This window comes from Ovis aries, chromosome 6, assembly GCF_016772045.2.
Source record: "Ovis aries strain OAR_USU_Benz2616 breed Rambouillet chromosome 6, ARS-UI_Ramb_v3.0, whole genome shotgun sequence".
In the NCBI taxonomy this organism is placed as follows: Eukaryota; Metazoa; Chordata; class Mammalia; order Artiodactyla; family Bovidae; genus Ovis; species Ovis aries.
Window position 1 is genome coordinate 81,396,927 of NC_056059.1, and position 22,297 is coordinate 81,419,223.

General features: G+C 37.3%; 1 long non-coding RNA gene across 3 annotated transcripts in view; it reads left to right on the forward strand.

Annotated features, from left to right (window-relative positions):
* The first annotated feature begins 749 nt into the window (after window positions 1–749).
* LOC121819836 (uncharacterized) overlaps window positions 750–22,297 on the forward strand; it is a 40,281-nt gene continuing 18,733 nt past the window's right edge. For 2 of the 3 annotated variants that reach the window (XR_009601155.1, XR_009601153.1), the window contains exons 1-3: window positions 750–870; window positions 14,886–15,133; window positions 21,389–21,520. This is a non-coding gene — a long non-coding RNA (uncharacterized LOC121819836). Of the gene's footprint in view, window positions 871–6,122; window positions 6,345–14,885; window positions 15,134–21,388; window positions 21,521–22,297 lie in introns of all 3 variants that reach the window. The other variant, XR_009601154.1, reaches the window with a different exon arrangement.

The window sequence follows — 22,297 nt, forward strand, 5'->3', positions numbered from 1 at the left end:
CTATAAAGGCAATGAGAATGGGCCCAGACAAAGCTAGCACATGCAGTGGGTTGCATTACAATAGAGGAACCCTGAGTTTAGGAAATTCAAATTTATTTTTCTGGGCTGTAAGCATTCTTCTCCTTTGCTCCTGTCTTCCAAGGCTGTGCACTGTACAAATATACTTGAAAAGATAGTCCAGATTAAAACACATTCTCTGCCTTCCCCTACACAACATTCAGACAGGAAATCACCCATAGAGAATAACCTTCTAAGAATCTTTTTAAATGATTATTTGCATTGTGAATCTATTAATAGGATTTCTCAAATTTAATTTGAAATGGAAATTGTGTATCTGTGTGTGTATGTGTGTAAAAGTTCTCTTAGATGTAGAAATCAAGAAAAAAATGAAACAAATCATTTTCCATCTCATATCTTTGAAGGGTTAATGTGGCCACAATAGGGAAAGCAGAAATGTGCCTGCAAATGGGACTCTGCCTGGGCCGAACGTGCTTGCAAACAAGATGTTCTGCCAAGGAGACTGGACACAGCCTTGAGTTTAATGGTCCCTTGCAAACGAGGGAACATTCCCTTACTGTGATAGGAAGGAAGAAAGGGCTCTGGACAGACTCTGCAGTAAGCCGGAATTTCACTCCCTTCTGCTGTACAATAACATTTATGCACATGCGCTATACTGAAAAGGCTTAGTCATACAGTCTGGAATCCTGCCAAGGGGGCTATATAAAAGTAAACCGCAAGCTTGCTTCCTTGTGCAGTTCTTTTCCTCTGGCCAGAATTGTGTCTGTCTCTTGTGTGTCTTGTCTTTGTGTCATTTCACTCGCAATTTCCAACATCTGGCGCCCAACATGGGGCTCGAGTGAAACCGAAAGGGTGAGTAACCCCGGGGGGATTTTAAATCCATAGCAGGGGAACTTTCAATGGGAGAATGACATTCTAACATGTATACTATCATGTGAATTGAATCGCCAGTCTATGTCTGACGCAGGATGCAGCATGCTTGGGGCTGGTGCATGGGGATGACCCAGAAAGATGTTATGGGGAGGGAGGTGGGAGGGGGGTTCATGTTTGGGAATGCATGTAAGAATTAAAGATTTTAAAATTTAAAAAATAAAAAACTAAAAAAAAAAAAAAAAAAGAAAATCATGGGGAATTCCTCATCATCATTACGGACACAATACATGGAGTTGGTCAAAGGACTTCTCCACTCCATAGGCGTTAAGGTCTCAACTCATTGATAGAGTGAGCTCTTTCGCTTGGTGGAGCAATATTGTCATTGGTTTCAATATCAAACTAAGTTACAGTTAAATTTAAAGGAATGGAAAATAATTTAAAAAAAAAACTGAAAAAGCAACATCAGAAGGGTAATGTGATCCCTTTGAAGTTATGGACTTTATGTAATGCTATAACACAGGCTTTGACTTTGCTATCTACTGATAATAAAACTAAATCTAATGCTTCAATGAAGGGAGAGGCAATTTATGAACATGTGCCAAACGTTGGTGGGGTTTCTGCATTTCCTAAAGGTAAGGATACAGGTGAGCCTCCTTCTGGAAATGGTAAAACATCTGTTAGTTCAAAATCAGATTTGGAGGCTTCTTCAGTTTTGTCAGAGGAGGGCAAAGAGATTAAAAAAAATGACCCATCTATTCCAGAAATGGTGAAAATCCCATAGGGGAAAAAAAAAAAAAAATCTGCACCTTCTGCTCCTCCTTATACTTCTCTTTTCCCCACTGCAGTTGATCCCCCGATGTGGGCAGGGAACATTGTAAGTTCTCCTTTCCTTTGTCTATGCTTCATGATAATGACTTACCTACTCCCCCTAGTGGTTTTATTGATCCTCCACAATTGTTTCCCATCCAGAGACAGCAAGATGACAACGTGATAAATATTCAATACACTCCTTTAAAATATAAATTTTTTAAAGATCTTAAAGCTGCAGTAGCGCAAAATGGTCCTTAATCTCCCTTTGTTTTGGCTATGCTGAAATCATTAGGGAAAAGGCAAACTAATCATTCTGTTAAATTGAAAATCTATTGCCCAAACTGTCTTGGAGGGTTCTCAATGGTTACAACTTCGTAGCTGGTGAAAAAAAAAGAGCTAAAAAGCAGGCCCAGATTAATAAAAGACAAAATCCTCCTGGTCCTCTCAAAGACAAGTTAATGGGAGAGGGCCATTATCGGGCTTTAAAAAAGCAGGCTCAATACTCTGATCAAGACTTACAACAAGTCCGCCAGGTCTTTTTACGAGCACTGTGTGGTGCCTACTGGCCACACCCAGCCCTCCTTTGTTAAAACAATGCAAGGTCCCAATGAGCCATATACTAATTTTCTAGCAAGATTGAGGGTAGCTGTGGAACAGGCTATAAAAAAAGATAAAATTTCAAAAATATTATTACAAAGGTTAGCATTTAAAAATGCAAATCCTAAATGCAAGCGTATACTGAGACCATTAAAGAGACAGGGTACATCTATAGCTAAATATATAAGAGCCTGCTCAGGAGTAGGAGGAACTGAGCATCAGGCTAATGTCTTTGCTACAGCCTTGGCCAAAGCTATAAAACCACAAAAGGGAGGTAACTGCTTCCATTGTGAAAAACCTGGTCATATTAAAAAAAAAAAAAAAAAAAGTCAAAAATTAAAAGCTGATCAAGGTGCAATTCCTAAAGACAGATCTTCTGCTGGGAGGAATAAGACTCCTCCTAGACCTTGCTGTCAATGCAAGAAGGGGCTTCATTAGACTAATGAGTGCAAATCTAAAACAGACAAAATGGGCAACCTGATTCCGAAAAACTATCCTGCAGGCCTAAGTCCTTGGGGCCCAAAAGCAATACCGGGGACTTTTCCTCCCTGTCCTCCTGCTGTCCTGCCTACCCCAACCCTGTTCCCTCCCAACAACAGTTACCAGTCAATGCCTCATTAAAAAGACCTCAAATGATGATTTCAGACTTACAGTCTGCTACTTCAGAGAGTGCTGCTGCTGATTTGCCACTAGCTAAAAATGTTCTTTTGTCACCAAGAAAAAGCATTTACAAATTAAAAACAAATATATTCGGACCACTGCCTAAAGGCAGCTTTAGCTTAATATTAGGCCATAGCAGTGCAGCTTTGAGACCATAATTCCTGGGATAATAGACTCCGACTATGTTAAAAAATTTTTGATTATGGTTTCTACTTCTACCATGCTTTCATTGTTAGCTGGAAAACGTATTGCTCATATACTTCTCCTACCTTATCATCCCTTTTTGGCTCTTCCTAATAAACAAACAAAAAGATTTAAAAGTACTGGGCGACATATATTTTAAAAAATGCTTATCAAAGATTCTCGCCCTGTTCTCTCCTTAATTATACAAAAAAAAAAAAAAAAAAAAACAACTTTGAGAGACTAGTAGACACAGGGGCAGATGTTTCAGTCATTTCTTCTCAACAATGGCCCCAAGATTAAAAAAAAAAAAAAAGTCCTCTAATGCTGACAAGACTGGGCTCCATTGCAGATGTCTGAAAAAATACCCATCCCTTGCAATGCCAATTCCATAATAAAAGATCAGTGTCTGTTACCTTTTATATTATAAACATACCTATTAATATTTAAAAAAAAATCTTCTCTCTCCTTTGGGGGTTTTTGTAACCATTCCACCAAAACACTAGTAGCCACTGCTCAAATTCCTCAAACACTCCCATTAAAATGGTTAACTAATACTCCAAAATGGGTTGAGCAATGGCCATTACCACAAACAAAGCTCGAGGCGTTAAAACAATTAGTACAAAAACAACTCCAATTTGGTCATATAAAGCCCTCTATCTCCTCCTAAAATTCTCCTGTTTTTGTTATGGAAAAAAAAAATCTGAAAAATAAAAAATGTTAACCGATTTACAAAAAGTTAATAAATGTATTAAACCTATGAAAACATTACAATTGAGACTCCCCTCTCCAGCTCTTATTCCTCAAAATTGGTCCTTAATGGTGCTAGATCTTAAAGACTGTTTTTTTGCCATTCCCCTACAATTGCAAGATAGAGATAAATTTGCTTTTACAGTTCCTGTTCTTAATCATGTTCAGCCTGTTAAGCGTTATCAATAAATAGTCTTACCACAAAAAATGACAAATAGTCCTACTTTATGCCAAAAATTCATAACTCGCTCTTTACAATCCCTCCGTCAAAAATACCCCAATTATATTCTATATCATTATATAGATGATCTCCTATTAGCAGCTCCTAATATTGCTAAACGTGATAAATTCTTTCTAAAAACACAAGAGGCTTTAAGACTATACAATTTACAAATAGCCCCCAAAAAAATTCAAAAAGACTTTCCTATTTCATATTTAGAGACGATATTAAAACAACATAAAATAAGGCCCCAAAAGTTACAATCAAAAGAGACCACCTCAAAACCTTAAATGATTTTCAAAAGTTATTGAGAGATATCAATTGGCTACACCCAGTACTTGAGATTCCTACTTATCAGTTACGACATTTGTTTTCTATTTTAAAAAAATACAACTCTAGATAGCCCCCAAACTTTAACCCCATTGGCTTTACAAAAACTTCAATTTGTTAAACAACGACTAAATGATGGTTTTTTGACTTACTTACATGTGTTTCAACCTGTTTCATTTATAATATTTCATACCCCTTATTCTCCATCTAGTATAACTGCTCAAAAAAATTTAATAAAATAGGTTTTCTTACCTAACAGCTTTTCCAAAAAATTGACTGCATATATAGATAAATTAGCCTTCCTTATACAAAAAGGTCACCATCGTATTTTACAATTGTCAATATATAAACCACACCAGATTGTTACTCAATTAACAACTGCTCAAATATCTCCATGTTTACAATCTAATAAAAACTGGCAAATTTCTCTTGCCTCATTTCCTGGTTCGTTTTCTAATCACTATCCATCATATAAATTGATTGATTTTCTCCAGACTAACTCTATGATATCTCAATCCCCAATTTCAGATGTTCCAGTTAAGAGACCCACTATTTTTACAGATACAAATAAAAATACTGCTAGATATTAGACCCCAAAAAGTTCTAAGGTTCTCCCCGACTCATTTTCTTCTATATAGCCTGCTGAATTGTGGGCTATCTATTTAGTTTCACAAGATTTTCCCCAAATTCCTACTAACATTGTTTCAGATTCTCGATATGCTGTTCTCTCTTGCCTACAGCTTCCCCATGTCTCCCTTCCACTGACCCTTAAAACAGCTATTAATAAATTGTTTTACCAAATACAACAATTGCTCTTGCAGCATTCAAAATTAATTTTCTTTACTCACATCCTTACACATTCTGCCCTTCCTAGACCCTTATCATTCAAAAATGCTACAATTGATGCCTTACTTTATCCTATAAAAACAACAAAACAAAAACATCTCTTACAGCATACCAACTCCAAAGGCTTACAAAAATCTCATGCTATTACTCAAAAACAAGCTCAAAATATTGTTCATTCTTGTTCCATATGTACACCCTTTGCTTTACTGTTTACCTCACCAGGTGTCAACAAAGAAAGACAACAAACAAATCAAATCTAGCAAATGGATATAATTTACATTTCTTCTTTCAAACAACAAAAATATGTACATCATACTATAGATACGTGCACACATTTTCAATGGGCCACTGCATTACATTCTAAATAGGCTGACACTGTTATTACTCATTTGTTATCTTGTTTTACAGTTATGAGATTACCAATTAAATTAAAAACCGATAATACACCTGCCTACCAATCCACAAAATTAGCTCACTTTTTATCCCAATATCATATAACTCATACTTTTGGTATTCCTTATAATAGTCAAAGGCAAACTATCATTAAAAGAGCTAATCATACCTTGCATAAATATCTTAAAAAAATAAAAAAAGAAAAACAGGAGAGATTTATGAAACCTAATGACATTTTGAGTAAAACCTTACTTACCCTAAATTTTTCAAATATTTGGAGCAAGGGAAATCTATCAGCAGCAGAGTTGCATTTTCAAGGGAAAGAAGAAGACAAAAAGATCTTGAATACGCCTATTTGGTATAAAGAGAAAGAGAAAGGTTGGATCCCAGCATCATTAATATATCTGGGACGAGGGTACGCTTTCATTTCTGTTAATAATTACAGGTTTTGGACCCCAGCAAGATTGACCAAAATCAACAATGGCTGATCCTTTTGTTCAAAAATTCAAAGAGCTTACTATGCAGAAAAGCTTTACTTTCCATACAAGAGAAGCAACACCTCCTACGTGGGGTCAAATGAAGAGGTTGACCCAGGAAGCAGAGAAGACATTAATGAAGGCGGGGCAACCTCTGAATCTTACCAATCTTTTGCTTGCCATGATGTCAGGTAATCAGTGTATCGGCAAGTAATCATACATATTGGGCATATATACCTAATCCCCCATTAGTAAGAGCAGTTTTCTGGGGGGAACCAGAAGTGCAGGTATGCACTAATGAGACTGCCTTCTTTCCCCCACCAGCTTGCGGGGGAATAGAACAACTATCTCATCATAAACAACAATATAATATAATATTAGTAATTTGAACATTGCAGTGGAAGATATTCCTTTGTGTATAGGAGGACACCGCTTTTGTCTGTCCACCAAGAAACGTTCTCATCATTCCTATAATACATGGGGGGTAAAGTACAATAATTATCATTTTGCTACTTTTATTGTGCTTGTTTCCACCAGGGGCTTTAACAGCTCGACAGAACCGATAGACATTCATAATGGAATACATATGTCACTATGTCCTGTTAACTTTTTTGCTCCTCCTCTATAATCTTTGGAATGGAAACGTTGCCGAGGTCATCGACCCTTTAAAGTCATGAATTATTCTGGGTCTATCATTGTAGATTGGAGTCCAGATCATGGGCAATTCTTAGAAAAATGGTCAAATAAATCTCTTAGGTGGCATCATGCAAATAGCACTTTGATGGACAATGGTAATGGAACAGTTAAATGGCAGCAATTTGCACTTGTCCTTCCTCAATTACAATTGCAAGGATATCCGCACATTCAAAAAATATTTAGAAACTATGGGCAGGTTCTGGTAATCTCACTATCTGGTCAGAAAACTAGACTTTGGATAGTGGTGACTCTTCGGGTCCATTTCATATTAATTTACACTTTAATAAATCTTATTCCATAATGGCATGTGTAAAATATCCTTTTCCATTGTTATATGGAAATGGGACCTAAAATGATACTGTGGGGTCTGTGTCATGCGATTATTGTAATCTAACTCAATTTCATTAGTAATTGTTAAAGCTCGGACAGAAGTATGGTTGCCTATAAATCTGACTCGGCGGTGGTCAGATTCTTTTGCTGTTTCTCAACTAGTAACTGCTGTACAGACCTTGCTACATCAATCTTGACGTATGCTTGGTGTGGTCATTGCTTCGATTTTAGCAGTTGCGTCAGTAACTGCAACAGCGGCGGTAACAGGCCTCGCGTTACACCAAGATATTCAAACAGCTGATTTTGTTCGGGACTGGCATAAAGACTCTCATTTGTTATGACAACAACAGCGAGATTTAGATGCACAACTTGCTATTGATGTGCTCAATCTTCAACACACCGTTTCCTGGCTTGGAGATCAATTAGCTGTTTTATCTACACGAAGTGTGTTAAAATGTGATTAAAATTCTTCTCAGTTTTGTATAACACCTGTACCATTTAACATGAGTAAAGGATGGGATAAAGTAAAACGATCCTTGACTGGGCATCAAAATCTCACTACGGAGATTATGGACCTAAAACGACAAATTTTGTCTACTTTTAACAAGACTTTACCTGACATTATGGGGTCTGATTTGCTAAAAAGTCTTCAAGAGGAAATAGATAACTTAAATCCATTAGGGCGTGTATCCTTACTAATTGAGACTACCTTTAAAAACACTGTGTTTATATTACTTTTATGTTGTGTTGCTTTTCTAGTCTTCCAGTGATGGCAAAAAGGAAAACAACTAAAGCGCAAAGCAGAGAAGATCCAGACCATGCTACAATTTATAAAAGCAGATAAGAAAGGGGGAGATGAAGGGTTAATGCGGCCACAATAGGGAAAGTGGAGATGTGCCTGCAAACAGGACTCTCTGCCTGGGCCAAACCTGCTTGCAAAAAAGATGTTCTGCCAAGGAGACTGGACACAGCCTTGAGTTTGATGGTCCCTTGCAAACGAGGGAACATTCCCTTCCTGTGATAAAAAGGAAAAAATGGCTCTAGATAGACTCTGCAGTAATCCAAAATTCCACTCCCTTCTGCTGTAAGATAACATTTATGCACATGCGCTATACTAAAAAGGCTTAGTCATACAGTCTGAAATTCTGCCGAGGGGGCCTATATAAAAGTAAACAGCAAGCTTGTTTGCTTGCGCAGTTCTTTTCCTCCAGCCGGAGTTGTGTCTGTCTCTTGTGTGTTTTGTCTTTGTGTCATTTCACTCACAATCTCCAACATATCTTGGTTTACATCAACCTGAAATTCTCTTATCATTGCATTCTTATCTATTTCAAGATATAATAGGAAATGGAACCTCTTTGTGATGTTCAGTTAAAATATTTACTTAGGTATAATGAGCTGTGGAGGAATCTCAACTTCAATACTTAACTGTTTAGAAGTAGGAGGAAAAAGGAAAACATTCTAAGAACTTCAAGGATTTGTCTCAAAATCTCACCTTGTGAATTAATTTATTTTATTAAATGAAACAATCCATTCAATAACAATGTTTTGCCTCACTATAGATATTTTATGGGGCTTTCCTGGTGGCTCAGATGGTAAAGAATCTGCCTGCAATGCAGGAGGGACCTAGCTTCAATCCCTGGTCTGGGAAGATCTCCTGGAGAGGGAATGGTTACCCACTCCAGTATTCTTGACTGAAGAATTCCATGGAGAGAGAAGCCTAGTGGACTACAGTCCATGGGGTTGCGAGGAATCGGACACGATGGAAGATGGACCTTTGTTGGCAAAGTAATATCTCTGCTTTTTAATATGCTATCTAGGTTGGTCATACACACACACACATAAAACATTGTCATTGGAAAATGATAAATACCAAAAATCAAGCACATTTGAATTTCTAACAAATGTCAAATACAAGATAAAAACACAAAAAATGACCCAAAAAATTTGATTTTAAATACTTCACACTTGTTTTTACATTATCTGTACAGATGCAATCAGAAAGCAAGGCTGTTAACTGGTCCAGCATACTTATAGTTGGAAGAAAAAATAAGAATGTTAATATTCCTCTTGAAACTGTATGAAAATAATGCCAACAGACAAGTTTATATGCTTAATATTTAGTAAGAATTAATATTATAATTCATAGGAGCCACAATATTATAATTCATAGGAGCCACAATCACATTAAAATTTAATTTTTTTAAATGTGTTGAAATAATTTATAATTAGAAAAATATTAATGCTTTCCCATTAGTCAAATCAAAAGAAACAGAAACAGAATGTTTCAACCAAATTCCTTTTAAGTTGTATGGAACTTAGATTAAATGGGATCAGAATAAGGGCATTCAAGGATAAAACTCAAGCATGATGTGCTCATTTACTCCTGTTGTATTCAATTATTTTACTATAAGTTTCTATTTGTATACAGTAGTTAATGAATACAAAACAACAAAAAAAAGATTTTTCTCTCAAATTTTACTGCTGTCTTAGGTTACTTATTCTAACAAATTAGCCAGAGTTAAATATACTTTTTTCAATGATGCTTTTAAAAACAAAAAATCATATAAAAAATTGGTATGGAAGTTGTGAACTGTTTAAACTACCAAAGCTCAAAAATACCTTGGCAGCATTGCCTTTGTTAATGAACTTGGTATAAAGATCCTCCAGATGAGATACTAAACTAAGGTATTTTCTGTAAAGTCAAATTTTCTTACTTGTATTTTTTCCAGATGGCCTTCTGAAGGCCATCATTTTTCAGCTGTTCGTGAAACAAATGCTAGGCCATCTATTTGAGAATTACTTCTCCAGAATCATTAAACCCATGTTGAGGGTAGCAATGTGAGAATTCCACAAGAAGTTTGAGCCATAAGATATTAATAAAATACTTGACCAACTAAAATGGCTTAAAATGTAGAGTGTCTGTGGATCTAACAAATGCAAAATCTCAAGCCTATTTTACTAATACATAGCATTCACTTAGTTAGGTGCAACCACTGCTTAATTCTCTACAGGGTCTTGAATACTTCTTTGATAAAAAAAATCAATACAATGTTCTGTCAAAATTGTCATGTGTCAAGAACTTTTTGTGTGTTTTGAAGCAATATTATAACCAAAACAAGAATAAATGATTTTCAAACATAAAACAGTGAGTAAAAGTCTGAAAGAATGATTGCAGTTTTCAGTTCATTTCAGTTGCTCAGCTGAGTCCCACTGTTTATGACCCCATGAATCGTAGCATGCCAGGCCTCCCTATCCATCACCAACTCTCAGAGTTTACTCAAACTCATGTCCATCAAGTCGGTGATGCCATCCAGCCATCTCATCCTCTGTCATGTCCTTTTCCTCCTTCCCTGATTCTTTCCTAACATCAGGGTCTTTTCAAATGAGTTAATTCTTCACATCAGGTGGCCAAAGTATTGGAGTTTCAGCTTCAGCATCAGTCCTTCCAATGAACACCCATGACTGGTCTCCTTTAGAATGGACTGGTTGGATCTCCTTGCAGTCCAAGGGACTCTCAAGAGTCTTCTCCAACACCACAGTGCAAAAACATCAATTCTTTGGCACTCAGCTTTCTTCACAGTCCTACTCTCACATCCATACATGACCACTGGAAAAACCATAGCCTTGACTAGACAGACCATTGTTGGCAAAGTAATGTCTCTGCTTTTCAATATGCTATCTAGGTTGGTCATAACTTCCCTTCCAAGGAGTAAGTGTCTTTTCATTTCATGGCTGCAGTCAGCAGCTGCAGTGATTTTGGAGCCCCCCAAAATAAAGTCTGACACTGTTTCCACTATTTCCCCATCTATTTCCCATGAAGTGATGGGACCAAATGCTATGACCTTAGTTTTCTGCATCTTGAGCTTTAAGCCAACTTTTTCACTCTCCTCTTTCACTGTCATCAAGAGACTTTTTAGTTCTCCTTCACTTTCTGCCATAAGGGTGGTGTCATCTGCATATCTGAGGTTATTGATATTTCTCCTGGCAATCTTGATTCCAGCTTGTGCTTCTTCCAGCCCAGCATTTCTCATGATGTACTCTGCATATGAGTTAAATAAGCAGGATGACAATATACAGCCTTGACCTACTCCTTTTCTTATTTGGAAGCAGTCTGTTGAAGGATATCTGTATTTGACTATTAAAAAATGTTTTGCTAAGTATGGATAATAGAACTATTACTCCTAAAAAACAATTAATATTTTAGAAAGCACATGGATTTTGTCTCTAGAGATGAAGTAGTCAAGTGCTTAGATAATTGGAGACTAAGAATTTATGAAATGCAACATTGTTTCTATTTTCTTAAATATTTTTAGACTATTTCTTTGTGTTTATGAGTATAGTATGTGCTCAAATGCTGTTATTTATCCTTTAATTCAACTTAATTTTTTTAACTTGAGTTAATAAAAGGTTCTAAATAATCATTTATGTTTAATATCATGAGAATCTTAATTTTATCCCTATGCAGCTATAAAAATCAATATGGTAATAGTAATCTAGATGTGGTTATGTACCATATAGGAATTCATAAAAGTCAGAATTTTTATTATGAAGCTATTTCCTTATCCATTTCCATTTTCTAATAACTTGGCTGAAATGAAAACCCAAATACAGTTGAACTCTTTTCACAAGAAAAGTATTCATGTTTTTCACTATCACTTGATATTAACTTGATATTACTAGTCAAAGGCAAAAATATGAGAATCTAGAACAAGGACCTACCTGGTATAAGTAAACACAATACAAAATGTAAAGTAAAATAAAGTAAAAATAAAGATTAAAAAATAAATAAAATAGAATAAAAAGATATGAAAAAAATAAAAAAAATTAACTCTAGGCACAAATTACCAAATTAGTAAATCAAGTTAGTACAAACATATACATTAATTTGTGTAAAATGTAGACTATACAGTGCATTAATTAGGACCCTGAAATTTCTCACTTGTGACTGTGTGTATTCTTCATTCATTCATTCATTCAAAAATAATCTATTGTATAGCTATAATTGGATAGAAACTATGTTAGACACTAGTGATACAATGGTGAGCAAAACACTAAACAAATAATGTCGCTATTTTATGGATATACTAGTAGGAAAATAGAGAAATTAATATTAAATGAACATAAAAATTCAACCATAAATTGCACCACTATAGAAAAGTGGATGACTTTATTAAACCATAATGCTAAAGAATTTGGTGATATCTTCCTTGAAGAACTGATAAATAAGTTGAGATCTTAAGGATAACTAGGGGAAACTAAAAAAAAAAAAAAAAGGAATAAGAATCCATGAGGGAAGAAAATGAGTTGTCCCCACTCTGTAGTAGGAAGCATCATGGTATATACAAGAAAGTGTAAAGTTCATTATGACTGAAATAAAGTTGGAGACTGAGATACAGTAGGATAGAAAGGTAAGTGAGGGGCTCACCATGAGGTGGACTGCATGTGGTGTTGATTTCAGTTTTCTGTCATAAAGGCCAGAAGAAAGGCATCAAAGGCTATAAGTAGGAATACAAGTTGTGACATATTCATATCAATTCTATTTTCCTCTGAAAAATACATGTCTGTTTACCTTCTAGAGGCCATATTGGAGGGAGGAGGTTGAGCAAGTCAAAGTTTTGAACAAATAAGAAAACTCCTGCAGCAGTCCAAGTGTGAACTGTGTAGCTATGATGGATGTGGAGAGAGAGAAAGAAGACTTAAAGCATATTTAGTGGGTAAAAGGGCTTCCCTGGTGGCTCAATGGTAAAGATTCCTCTTGCCTATGCAGGAGATGCAGGTTTGATCCCTGGGTTGGGAAGATCCCCTGGAGAAGGAAATGATAACCTGCTCCTGTATTCTTGCCTGGGAAATCCCATGGACAGAGTCTGGCAGGCTATAATCCATGGGGTCACAAAAGAGTCAAACACAGCTTATCCACTAATTAACAAGCAGTGGTTAAAAAGAGAAGTTTTGGCAATGGATTGAATAATGGGAGCTTGGAATAAGGGTGAGGGATGAATTCTAGGTTTGTACTTTTTATAGTTAATTGGATGGTTGTGCTAATCTCTGAAATGGAAAACTTTAGGCTAGAATGACTGGGAGGTATTGAGGGGAAGATGATGAGTTTAATCTTGGAAGAACTGAGTTGAGATATCTTTCAAATATCCAAGAGGAACTATCAGGGCGTTAGGCAAATATACAAACATGGTGTCCAGGGGTGAGGTCTGGATGGAGATTTAAATTTGGAAGTTATCTGTGTATAATTGATAACTAAAACTGTCAGTAATGATTAGATTCCCAGAAGAGGAATTATCGGGGGAAATGTTATAGGACTCACTTGAGGAACTCAGACATTGAGAGGAAGAGACAAACTGGAAAAAGAGATGAATGGACATAATTTTAAAAGTAAGAGAAAACCAGGAGAAAGGAGTGTTGCAGAAAGAAAATTAATGAGTATAGTTGGTGATGTTTGGGATTACAATAAGGCTTCCCAGTTGGTGCAGTGGTAAAATTATGGTAAAAATCATGCCTGCCAATGTAAGAGAGGCAAGAGACATGGGTTTGATCCCTGGGTCAGAAGGAAGAAACAGTAGCCCACTCTAGTATTACTGCCTATAAAATCCCATGAGCAAGGGAGCCTGGTGGGCTACAGTCCATGGAGTGGCAAAGAGTCAGACACAACTAAGCACACACTCACAAATAATAAGGCATGACAAATATCCTTAGAATTTAATGATAGAGAGATCATAGTTAGCTTAGCAGTTCTGAAATAGTAAGAAGCGGAAATGAAAACTACATACACCAAAGTGTTAGTCTGAGTATGTTTCATATAAACATTAGGTTCAGAGAATTAATGCAGTTACTATATAATGGACTTCCCAGGTGACACTAGTGATAAAGAACCTGTATGCCAAAGCAGGAGACATAAGAGATGTGGGTTCAATTCCTCAGTCAGGAAGGTGGGCATAGCAACCCATTCCAGTATTCTTGCCTGGGCAATCCCATAGAAAGTCTGGCGGGCTACAGTCGATGGGGGTCACAAAGAGTTGGACATAACTGAAGCAATTTAACACACAATGCACACTGTATAATAAGAAGCATAATGTAAAGTGGGAAAGTGTTCCATCTCATCAGCCAAAAAAAGCGTTCTTTAACATGTTTACTATTTAAAATTGACAATACTTAAGCATTTCCTGGAGAAGGAAATGGCAATCCACTCCAGTATTCTTGCCTGGAGAATCCCATGGACAGAGGAGCAAGGGGTCGCAAAGAGTCAGCCACGACTGAATGACTTCACTCACTCACTCAAGCATTCTAGGGACACAGTTTTACATGGGAAACTGTTGAATGTCAGTAAGAACCTTGGCCCTGAAATTATAACACACTGAGTCAAAGCAAAACTTCATGTGGCTAAAAGCATGCATCTTTTGTGAACCTCAGTATCTTCCTAAATGATAGATTTAATGGTAATCACTAACATACATCAGGATTGTTTTGGAGATTCAGAAAAGAAAAGAGAAGGAAAATATATAGGATATAATCTATAAAGCTTATATAAATAAATCAGAAATAGATTGCTCTGATTGTGTGTAATAGCATCCTACACGGTGTCTCTATGACAGGTCTTGTTAGCCAGGATTCTACCCTCTAACTGGTACCCTGTGTTATCCCTGCTATGTTCTCCCCTCTGAAGTTCTGGTGCTTAATATAATATCTATGTGTTATAGCTTTGTGTCTCCCTACAGTGCCCAAGGCTTCTTTAGTGGGTCAGTTGGTAAAGAATCCACCTGCAATACAGGAGCATGGGTTTGATCCCTGAGTCAACAAGATCCCCTGGAGAAGGAAATGGCTACCTACCCCAGTTTTCTTGTCTGGAAAATCCCATGGACAGAGGAGCCTGGTGAGCTACCATACTTTGGGTTGCAAGACTCAGACATGACTCATTGACTAAACCACCACCACCACAATGCCCAAGGTAATACTTTTCACATATTATAACCTCATATGTATTAGTTAAATCTCAAAAAAAAAAAAAAAGTTAGATACATTTACTGTTTGTTATATATTCAGACATACCTTGAGAGATTCTGCTTCACTGCTGTCATGTCTTATTGTGTTCACACAGTAATTTTTTTTCCACTGGCTTTTAGAAAGTGTAATTAATTGAAGTAAATAATTACAAAGCAAAGCAGTCAGAATTGACATTTGCATTTTTTAAAACCCTGTTGAATCAGTGTTGTTTCCACATTTATCTGAAGTCAAAATGCTGACAAACTTATTAAACACACTTATGTGTTCTAACTTTAAAATACAATTGTATTTTCTCATCTTTCCTAGTTGTTTTGCTTTCTCCTACTTCTCTACCTTGAGTCAGTTAAGGATAGCCGTGTTTCACTCAGCACTAAAGGATATACACAGATTTAGCTTAATAAATACCAAATTCAAACCTGACAGGAATCAGCTGTGCCCCTCTCCAGATTGATGGGCCCTTTCCAGGAAGCTTTAATGTGCACATAAAATGTCAACTCTCTGAAATAATTTGCAGAAGATTAGTTCCATGGTGATTCAATTTGATAAGAATGGGTATTAAGAACTACCTCAGTGGACTTATTTGTACCAGTCTGGCTTATTGGTCATTTCCATAAAGATCACTGAAGTGTAGATGATAAACTAGCAGGAGGAATAGCTCTCGAACTGCCAGCCCCTAACCATCCTGACCTGCCAGGCTTTTGGTTGCTGAATGTTTTCAGTTTGCTTAATATATATCTCTGTTACATACATTTATGACCCAGGATTCAAATATGCAGCTATCACTGCCAGCCTTTTGGCCTCAAATTATAACACCTGAATTCCAATTGTCTTCATCATATTTTATTTGTTTTTAAACGAGAGACCTGTACTGTTATTTGTCATCTTAAAAGTAATAAGCTGGAGGGAAATGTCAAAGTAGATAATATATTTGCCTGTGAAAGGTGGATTCATGAATAACATTTCTGATTTGTTTCTTTTTGTTTTTGTTGTTAAATTTTCTTACTTTTCAAATCTTTTGATCATCAGGAAAAAAAATCAAGTGGAACATGTTTAAAATGGTTAATTAATATATTTGGCAAACAGTCATTTACAATATCCAGAAATAATAAAACAAAGAATTCTCTGTAACCTAGAAAAGATCCACTGTCATTTGGTTCCCTGTAAATTTGAGGTTCTGAACATCACAGAAAGAATACAGTGAAAGACAGAATGGTTGGTAAGAAATGGATTTATTTAGAGAGAAACACACTCAACAGACAGAGTGTGGACCATTTCAGAAGGTGAGAAAGCCCCAAAATATGGCATGATTAGTTTTTATGATATGAGTAATCTCATAGGCTAATGAGTGGGTGGATTATTTTGATTATTTCCAGGAAGGGTCAGGGATTCCAAGAATTGAGCCACTGCACACAATTTGACCTTTTACAGTTACCTTTAGAACTGTCATGGTGCTGGAGGGTGAGTCACTTAACTTATGCTAATATATTGCAATGAGCATATAATGAGGCCCAAGATCTACTAGAAGTCAAATCTGCTGCCATCTTGGATTTAGTTGGTTGTAGCCAGTATTTGTCAGATCCTAAGAGAAGGGAGGAGCAAAGGAGAAAAGGAAAGATATAAGCATCTGAATGCAGAGTTCCAAAGAATAGCAAGGAGAGATAAGAAAGCCTTCCTCAGAGATCAATGCAAAGAAACAGAGGAAAACAACAGAATGGGAAAGACTAGAGATCTCTTCATGAAAATTAGAGATACCAAGGGAACATTTCATGCAAAGATGGGCTCACTATAGGACAGAAATGGTCTGGACCTAACAGAAGCAGAAGATATTAAGAAGAGAATACACAAGAATACACAAGAAGAACTGTACAAAAAAAGTTCTTCATGACCCAGATAATCAGCATGGTGTGATCACTCATCTAGAGCCAGACATCCTGGAATGTGAAGTCAAGTGGACCTTAGAAAGCTTCACTACAAACAAACCTAGTGGAGGTGATGGAATTCCAGTTGAGCTCTTTCAAATCTTGGAAGATGATGCTGTGAAAGTGCTGCACTCAATATGCCAGCACATTTGGAAAACTCAGCAGTGGCTACAGGACTGGAAAAGGTCAGTTTTCATCCCATTCCCAAAGAAAGGCAATGCCAAAGAATGCTCAAACTACCTCACAATTGCACTCATCTCACACAGTAGTAAAGTAATGCTCAAAATTCTCCAAGCCAGGCTTCAGCAATACGTGAACCATGAACTCCCTGATGTTCAAGCTGGTTTTCGAAAAGGCAGAGGAACCAGAGATCAAATTGCCAACATCCTCTGGATCATGGAAAAAGCAAGAGTTGCAGAAAAACATCTATTTCTGCTTTATTGACTATGCCAAAGCCTTCGACTGTGTGGATCACAATAAACTGTGGAAAATTCTGAGAGAGATGGGAATACCAGACCACCTGACCTGCCTTTTCAGAAACCTGTATGTAGGTCAGGAAGCAACAGTTAGAACTAGACATGGAACAACAGACTGGTTCCAAATAGGAAAAGCAGTACGTCAACACTGTATATTGTCACCCTGTTTATTTAACTTATATGCAGAGTACATCATGAGAAACGCTGGGCTGGAAGAAGCACAAGCTGGAATCAAGATTGCCTGGAGAAATATCAATAACCTCAGATATGCAGATGACACCACCCTTATGGCAGAAAGTGAAGAGGAACTGCAAAGCCTCTGGATGAAAGTGAAAGAGGAGAGTGAAAAAGTTGGCCTAAAGCTCAACATTCAGAAAATGAAGATCATGGCATCCAGTCCCATCACTTCATGATAGATAGATAGGGAAACAGTGGAAACAGTGGCTGACTTTAGTTTTTGGGCTCCAAAATCACTTCAGATGGTGATTGCAGCCATGAAATTAAAAGACGCTTACTCCTTGGAAGGAAAGTTATGACCAACCTAGATAGCACATTAAAAAGCAGAGACATCACTTTGGCAACAAAGGTCCATCTAGTCAAGGCTGTGGTTTTCCAGTGGTCACGTATGGATGTGAGAATTGGACTCTGAAGAAAGTTGAGCACCAAAGAATGGATGTTTTTGCACTGTGGTTTTGGAGAAGACTCTTGAGAGTCCTTTGGACTGCAAGGAGATCCAACATATCCTTCCTAAGGGAGACCAGTTCTGGATGTTCGTTGGAAGGACTGATGCTGAATCTGAAACTCCAATATTTTGGCCACCTCATGTGAAGAGTGACTCATTGGAAAAGACCCTGATTTGGGGAGGGATTGGGCTCAGGAGAAGAATGGGATAACAAAAAAAATAAAAAAAGAAGAAGAAGAAGAAGAAGGGGACAACAGAGGATGAGATGGCTGGATGGCATCACCGACTCAATGCACATGAGTTTGGGTGAACTCTGGAAGTTGGTGATGGACAGAGAGGCCCGGCATGCTGCAATTCATGGGGCTGCAAAGAGTCGGACACGACTGAGCGACTGAACTGAACTGAAGGATATACATGTGTGTGCCTGCTTAATCGTTCAGTCATATCTGACTCTTTGAGACCCCATGGACTAGAGCCTGTCAGGCTCCTCTTTCCATGGAATTCTCCAGGCAAGAATACTGGAGTGGGTTGCCATTCCCTTCTCCAAGGGATCTTATCAACCCAGGGATCAAACCCAGGCCTTCACTGCAGGTGTATTCTAAACTCTGAGCCACTAAGGACACTTTCTTTAAAGATTGTGTCTTCACCCCTTCCCTCCTGTTTCAATTTTAGTTGAGACAATGAGTGTCATCAAACTATAAAACTTGATATATGAGATATATAATATAAAGCTTTAACATAAAGAACATTTATAGGTAAAGATGCATAAAAACTATCACACTGTAGTGGCTTTTATGTAGAAGATCTGAGGATCAAACCGTAGCTTTTCAAAAATTCCACTTAATGATTATTTTGTGAAGCTTTTGTTAACCATATGCTTTCACCTTCTAAAGTCTTTGGAAAGAGGTTCACATTTGTTCATATTGCTCCTTTTCACCTCCTTATTTCTTCCCTTTGTGCTTAAAAAGACGACTTCATATTCTTAACACATTTCCTTTTTTTGCAACACTATTCTCTTCAGATGTTTTCCTACTTAAATGTTAAGGAATACATTGAAATAGCCTACAAAATCGTATAAACTAAACTACAAAATGAGACCTTTAATATGTCAGCATCCAGTATCTGAGTGACAACACTAAAATAAGTTAGAAAATTGGTTTTTAATACTAAACTTAAAAAGGGATATAATTCACAATTACAGAAATTTGATGAGAATGATTACGGTGATGATGATCTTGTGCTAAGCTGCTTCAGTCGTGTCCAACCTGACTCTTTGCGACTCCATGGACTCTAGCCCACCAGGTTTCTCTGTCCATGGGAATCTCCAGGCAAGAATACTGGAGTGGGTAGCCATGCCCTCCTCCAGGGGATCTTCCCAACCCAGCGATCCAAACTGTGTCTTTTATGTCTCCTACATTTCAGGCAAGTCCTTCCACTAGCACCACCTGGGAAGCTCAATGATGATTTTAAATGAAAATATTAAATAACCATATATCCATATACCCCAGCAGCTGAAAGCTACAGAAAGGGAGGAATAGTGTTTTTAATCCATGTTTACACATTATCTTTCTAGTATATACAGTAGAGTTAGTACCTCTCTGGGCACTGCTGCTGCTGCCACTCATCTTAAAGTGCCATCTCTCTCACCTCAACTAGCTCCACATAAGCCCTTCCACAGCACTCCACATTTCAATATGCTGGACACATATGTGGTACATTAGATCCAGAAGCTAAGGATTACTAGTGTTTTCCTTTGCGTGTGTGTGTGTGTGTGTGTGTGTGTGTGTGTGTGTTAGTCACTCAGTCGTGTTCGACTTTTTGCAACCCTATAGACTATAGCCCACCAGGCTCCTCTGTCCATGGAATTCTGGCAAGAATACTAGAGTGGGTTGCCTTTCCCTTCTCCAGGGGATATTCCTAACCTAAGGATCAAACCCTGGTCTTCGGATTCTTTGCCATCTGAGCTACCATGGAAGCCCATCTTTTCCTTTATTCCTTGGTAAGGCTAATTTTTACTCTCACCCTAATTCTACCAAATTTTTGGTAAAGTCACTGTCATAGATTTAAATTACAGATTCCACCCCATTCCAGTAACTACAGATGAGTGCATGAGGTGAGCTGGTGAAGGATTTAGGTATCATATCCCACACACTAAAATAATTTCTTCTCTCCAAACTTAACACTCTCTTATGGAGTCAAGTTTGATTCCACAAAACTTATCTTTACTTAAAACATTTATAAAGCACTTACATTGTGCCAAAAGAAAATTGAAAGTCACTCAGTCATGTCCCTCTTTGTGATCCCATGGATGGTAACCAGCTAGGCTCCTCTGTCCATGGAATTCTTCAGGCAAGAATACTGGAGTGGGTAGCCATTTCCTTCTCTAGGAGATCTTCCTGGGCCAGGGGTCAAACCTGGGTCTCCTGCATTGGAGGCAGATTCCTGACTATCTGGGCCACCAAGGAAACTACAATCTGTACCAAATGCTATTCTAAATACTTTATTAATATTAATCCCTCTAATTCTTACTCCAGATCTAAGAATGAATTACTCTTATTAGCCTCATTTCACAGATGAAGAAACAGCAGCAGAGAAAGGTTAACTAGTTCAAGGTCACACAATGAATGAAAGAAAGAGTCAAGCTTCAAACTCAGGCATGCTGGCTCCAGCTCTGTGCTATTAATAGCTCCAGTGAAGCAGTCTGCCTCTGTCCTCATGGAAAGCGACTCAGTATCTCATGTAAATATACACCTGGTAAACCTGATCCACATTCCATATTAGTCTGAAACTGCAGCCTGCTACAGAGACATCATGCCCTGGATTTGGCTTCAGTCATATGAAACTGAATACACATATTCATCAATCCTTATCCTTTTGTTTCAAAGCTTAGGCAATTGCTAAGGTGCATATTCCCATCTTTCCTTTTATTTCTGAATATTCTTCTTCTAATCATATTATCTTGTTTTTGTACAATGCCAAGCAAGTAGCCCCTATGATGGAAAGGACAACTTTTTTAGTGTTAGTTCTAGAAGGTCTATTTATATAACGTTTATTAATGTTATTGGTGTATTATTATATTATAATTTAGGAATTATTCTAATTCTTGACTATATTCTTTGCAGCCAAAGAAGGAGAATCTTTATACAGTCAGCAAGAACAAGACCAGGAGCTGACTGTGGCTCAGATTATAAACTCCTATTTGCCAAATTCAGACTGAAATTGAAGGAAGTAGTGAAAACCACTAGACCATTCAGGTATGACCTATATCAAACCTTATGATGAGGTGGAATTGACAAACAGATTCTAGGGATTAGATCTGATGTAGTGCCTAAAGAACTATGGATAGAGATTCATAACATTGTACAAGAGGCCATGATCAAAACAGTCCCCAAGGGAAAAAAATGCAAAAAGACAAAATAGTTGTCTGAGGAGGCCTTACAAATAGCTGAGAAAAGAAGAGAAGCAAAAGGCAAAGGATAAAAGGAAAGACACACCCATATGAATGCAGAGTTCCAAAGAATAGCAAGGATAGATAAGATAGCCTTCCTCAGTGATCAAAGCAAAGAAATAGAGAAAAACAACAGAATGAAAAAGACTAGAGATCTCTTGAAGAAAATTAGAGATATCAAGGGAACATTTCATGCAAAGATGGGCACAACAAAGGATAGAAACAGTACGGACCTAACTGAAGCAAAAAATAGTAAGAAGAGGTGGCAAGAATACACAGAAAAACTATTCAAAAAAGATCTTCATGACCCAGATAACCATGACAGTGTGATCACTCACCTAGAGCCAGACATCCTGAAATGTGAAGTCAAGTGGGCCTTAGGAAGCATCACTATGAACAAAGCTAGTGGAGGTGATGGAATTCCAGTTGAGTTATTTCAAATCCTAAAAGATGATGCTGTGAAAGTGCTGCACTCAATATACCAACAAATTTGGAAAACTCAGCAGTGGCCGCAGGAATGGAAAATGTCAGTCTTCATTGCAGTCCCAAAGAAAAGCAATGCCAAAGAATGTTCAAACTACTG